At 39.3% G+C, this 4,640-nt stretch overlaps 4 non-coding genes and 1 pseudogene across 4 annotated transcripts in view; all 5 read right to left on the bottom strand.

Annotated features, from left to right (window-relative positions):
• Window positions 1-15, bottom strand: part of LOC113088943 (5S ribosomal RNA) — a 119-nt gene extending 104 nt beyond the window's left edge. The window contains exon 1 of the ribosomal RNA XR_003286304.1: window positions 1-15. This exon is cut by the window's left edge and continues 104 nt beyond it. This is a non-coding gene — a ribosomal RNA (5S ribosomal RNA).
• A 1,168-nt stretch (window positions 16-1,183) lies between these two features.
• On the bottom strand, window positions 1,184-1,302 carry LOC113088955 (5S ribosomal RNA). Its single transcript, XR_003286315.1, has one exon. It is a non-coding gene; the product is annotated as a 5S ribosomal RNA (ribosomal RNA).
• Window positions 1,303-1,816: 514 nt separating this feature from the next.
• Window positions 1,817-1,935, bottom strand: LOC113088965 (uncharacterized; annotated as a pseudogene).
• A 927-nt stretch (window positions 1,936-2,862) lies between these two features.
• On the bottom strand, window positions 2,863-2,981 carry LOC113088942 (5S ribosomal RNA). Its single transcript, XR_003286303.1, has one exon. It is a non-coding gene; the product is annotated as a 5S ribosomal RNA (ribosomal RNA).
• A 1,034-nt stretch (window positions 2,982-4,015) lies between these two features.
• Window positions 4,016-4,134, bottom strand: LOC113088937 (5S ribosomal RNA). Its single transcript, XR_003286299.1, has one exon. It is a non-coding gene; the product is annotated as a 5S ribosomal RNA (ribosomal RNA).
• Between the last annotated feature and the right edge of the window lie 506 nt (window positions 4,135-4,640).

Genomic DNA, 4,640 nt, shown 5'->3' with positions numbered 1-4,640 from the left:
GGTATGGCCGTAAGCGAAGACTGCTCCGAAGAGAGGGGCTATTTAAAGTTCAGCCAATCTACTGGCCAGTACATTATATAAGTAGGAAAGAAAACCCAAAAGCTTAAAACGCCTGGTATTCCTAGGCGGTCTCTCATCCAAGTACTAACCAGACCTAACCTGCTAAGATTCAGAGATCTGGCATTGACTCTTTTTTTTTTTTTTGCAAGATTATTATATAATTCGTGAAAAATATCCAAAAAGTTTAAAGCACCTGTATTCCCAGGCAGTCTCCCATCCATGTACTAACAAGGCCCAAACCTGCTAATATTTCAGAGATCGGCCATTGACTCTTTTTTTTTGCAAGATTATTATATAATTCATGAAAAATATCCACAAAGTTTAAAGCACCTGGTATTCCCAGGCAGTCTCCCATCCATGTACTAACCAGGCCCCAAACCTGCTAATATTCAGAGATCGGCCATGTTTTGGCAAAATTGTTCTATACTAAGTGAAAATTTTCCAAAAAGCTTTACAGCACCTGGTATTTCGAGACGGTCTCCCATCCAAGAACTAACCAGACCTAAACCTGCTAATATGCAGAGATCTTGCATTGACTCTTTTTTTTTGCAAGATTATTTATATAATTCGTGAAAAATATCCATGAAGTTTAAAGCACCTGGTATTCCCAGGCAGTCTCCCATCCATGTACTAACAAGGCCCAAACCTGCTAATATTCAGAGATCGGCCATTGACTCTTTTTTTTTGCAAGATTATTATATAATTTATGAAAAATATCCACAAAGTTTAAAGCACCTGGTATTCCCAGGCAGTCTCCCATCCATGTACTAACAAGGCCCAAACCTGCTAATATTCAGAGATCGGCTATTGACTCTTTTTTTTGCAAGATTATTATATAATTCATGAAAAATATCCAAAAAGTTTAAAGCACCTGGTATTCCCAGGCAGTCTCCCATCCATGTACTAACAAGGCCCAAACCTGCTAATATTCAGAGATCGGCCATTGACTCTTTTTTTGCAAGATTATTATATAATTCATGAAAAATATCCACAAAGTTTAAAGCACCTGGTATTCCCAGGCAGTCTCCCATCCATGTACTAACCCAGGCCCAAACCTGCTAATATTCAGAGAACGGCCATGTTTGGCAAAATTGGTCTATACTTAGTGAAAATTTTCCAAAAAAGCTTACAGCACCTGGTATTTCAAGGCGGTCTCCCATCCAAGTACTAACCAGGCCCAAACCTGCTTAGCTTCCGAGATCAGACGAGATCGGGCATAGCCAGGTTGGTATGGCCATAAGTGAAGACTGCTCCGAAGAGAGGGCTATTTAAAGTTCAGCCAATCTACTGGCCAGTACATTATATAAGTAGGAAAGAAAACCCAAAAGCTTAAAACGCCTGGTATTCCTAGGCAGTCTCTCATCCAAGTACTAACCAGACTAAAACCTGCTAAGATTCAGAGATCTGGCATTGACTCTTTTTTTTTTTTTTTTTTTTTTTTGTTGCAAGATTATTATATAATTCGTGAAAAATATCCAAAAAGTTTAAAGCACCTGGTATTCCCAGGCAGTCTCCCATCCATCTACTAACAAGGCCCAAACCTGCTAATATTCAGAGACCGGCCATTGACTCTTTTTTTTTTGCCAAGATTAATATATAATTCATGAAAAATATCCACAAAGTTTAAAGCACCTGGTATTCCCAGGCAGTCTCCCATCCATGTACTAACAAGGCCCAAACCTGCTAATATTCAGAGATCGGCCATTGACTCTATGTTTTGGCAAAATGTTCTACACTAAGTGAAAAATTTCCAAAAAGTTTACAGCACCTGGTATTCCCAGGCGGTCTCCCATTCCAAGTACTAACCAGGCCCAAACCTGCTTAGCTTCCGAGATCAGACGAGATCTGCATAGCCAGGTTGGTACGGCCGTAAGCGAAGACTGCTCCGAAGAGAGGGCTATTTAAAGTTCAGCCAATCTACTGGCCAGTATATTTTATAAGTAGGAAAGAAAACCCAAAAGCTTAAAACGCCTGGTATTCCTAGGCGGTCTCTCATCCAAGTACTAACCAGACCTAAACCTGCTAAGATTCAGAGATCTGGCATTGACTCTTTTTTTTTTTTTTTTTTTTTTTTTTGCAAGATTATTATATAATTCGTGAAAAATATCCAAAAAGTTTAAAGCACCTGGTATTCCCAGGCAGTCTCCCATCCATCTACTAACAAGGCCCAAACCTGCTAATATTCAGAGATCGGCCATTGACTCTTTTTTTTTTTGCAAGATTAATATATAATTAATGAAAAATATCCACAAAGTTTAAAGCACCTGGTATTCCCAGGCAGTCTCCCATCCATGTACTAACAAGGCCCAAACCTGCTAATATTCAGAGATCGGCCATTGACTCTTTTTTTTTTGCAAGATTAATATATAATTCATGAAAAATATCCACAAAGTTTAAAGCACCTGGTATTCCCAGGCAGTCTCCCATCCATGTACTAACAAGGCCCAAACCTGCTAATATTCAGAGATCGGCCATTGACTCTTTTTTTTGCAAGATTATTATATAATTCATGAAAAATATCCAAAAAGTTTAAAGCACCTGGTATTCCCAGGCAGTCTCCCATCCATGTACTAACAAGGCCCAAACCTGCTAATATTCAGAGATCGGCCATTGACTCTTTTTTTTTTTGCAAGATTATTATATAATTCATGAAAAATATCCACAAAGTTTAAAGCACCTGGTATTCCCAGGCAGTCTCCCATCCATGTACTAACAAGGCCCAAACCTGCTAATATGCAGAGATCGGCCATTGACTCTATGTTTTGGCAAAATTGTTCTATACTAAGTGAAAAATATCCAAAAAGCTTACAGCACCTGGTATTCCCAGGCGGTCTCCCATCCAAGTACTAACCAGGCCCAAACCTGCTTAGCTTCCGAGATCAGACGAGATAAGGCATAGCCAGGTTGGTATGGCCGTAAGCGAAGACTGCTCCGAAGAGAGGGCTATTTAAAGTTCAGCCAATCTACTGGCCAGTACATTATATAAGTAGGAAAGAAAACCCAAAAGCTTAAAACGCCTGGTATTCCTAGGCGGTCTCTCATCCAAGTACTAACCAGACCTAAACCTGCTAAGATTCAGAGATCTGGCATTGACTCTTTTTTTTTGTTTGCAAGATTATTATATAATTCGTGAAAAATATCCAAAAAGTTTAAAGCACCTGGTATTCCCAGGCAGTCTCCCATCCATGTACTAACAAGGCCCAAACCTGCTAATATTCAGAGATCGGCCATTGACTCTTTTTTTTTGCAAGATTATTATATAATTCATGAAAAATATCCACAAAGTTTAAAGCACCTGGTATTCCCAGGCAGTCTCCCATCCATGTACTAACCAGGCCCAAACCTGCTAATATTCAGAGATCGGCCATGTTTTGGCAAAATTGTTCTATACTAAGTGAAAATTTTCCAAAAAGCTTACAGCACCTGGTATTTCAAGGCGGTCTCCCATCCAAGTACTAACCAGACCTAAACCTGCTAATATGCAGAGATCGGGCATTGACTCTTTTTTTTTTGCAAGATTATTATATAATTCGTGAAAAATATCCAAAAAGTTTAAAGCACCTGGTATTCCCAGGCAGTCTCCCATCCATGTACTAACAAGGCCCAAACCTGCTAATATTCAGAGATCGGCTATTGACTCTTTTTTTTGCAAGATTATTATATAATTTGTGAAAAATATCCAAAAAGTTTAAAGCACCTGGTATTCCCAGGCAGTCTCCCATCCATGTACTAACAAGGCCCAAACCTGCTAATATTCAGAGATCGGCATTGACTCTTTTTTTGCAAGATTATTATATAATTTGTGAAAAATATCCAAAAAGTTTAAAGCACCTGGTATTCCCAGGCAGTCTCCCATCCATGTACTAACAAGGCCCAAACCTGCTAATATTCAGAGATCGGCCATTGACTCTATGTTTGGCAAAATTGTTCTATACTAAGTGAAAAATTTCCAAAAAGTTTACAGCACCTGGTATTCCCAGGCGGTCTCCCATCCAAGTACTAACCAGGCCCAAACCTGCTTAGCTTCCGAGATCAGACGAGATCGGGCATAGCCAGGTTGGTATGGCCGTAAGCGAAGACTGCTCCGAAGAGAGGGCTATTTAAAGTTCAGCCAATCTACTGGCCAGTACATTATATAAGTAGGAAAGAAAACCCAAAAGCTTAAAACGCCTGGTATTCCTAGGCGGTCTCTCATCCAAGTACTAACCAGACCTAAACCTGCTAAGATTCAGAGATCTGGCATTGACTCTTTTTTTTTTTTTTTGTTTGCAAGATTATTATATAATTCGTGAAAAATATCCAAAAAGTTTAAAGCACCTGGTATTCCCAGGCAGTCTCCCATCCATGTACTAACAAGGCCCAAACCTGCTAATATTCAGAGATCGGCCATTGACTCTTTTTTTTTGCAAGATTATTATATAATTCATGAAAATATCCACAAAGTTTAAAGCACCTGGTATTCCCAGGCAGTCTCCCATCCATGTACTAACCAGGCCCAAACCTGCTAATATTCAGAGATCGGCCATGTTTTGGCAAAATTTTCTATACTAAGTGAAAATTTTCCAAAAAGCTTAACAGCA

The sequence above is a fragment of the Carassius auratus genome, unplaced genomic scaffold, assembly GCF_003368295.1.
Source record: "Carassius auratus strain Wakin unplaced genomic scaffold, ASM336829v1 scaf_tig00047654, whole genome shotgun sequence".
NCBI classification, from domain to species: domain Eukaryota; kingdom Metazoa; phylum Chordata; class Actinopteri; order Cypriniformes; family Cyprinidae; genus Carassius; species Carassius auratus.
Note: the sequence above shows the minus strand (reverse complement) of the source record. Positions and strands in the feature narration are given on the sequence as shown.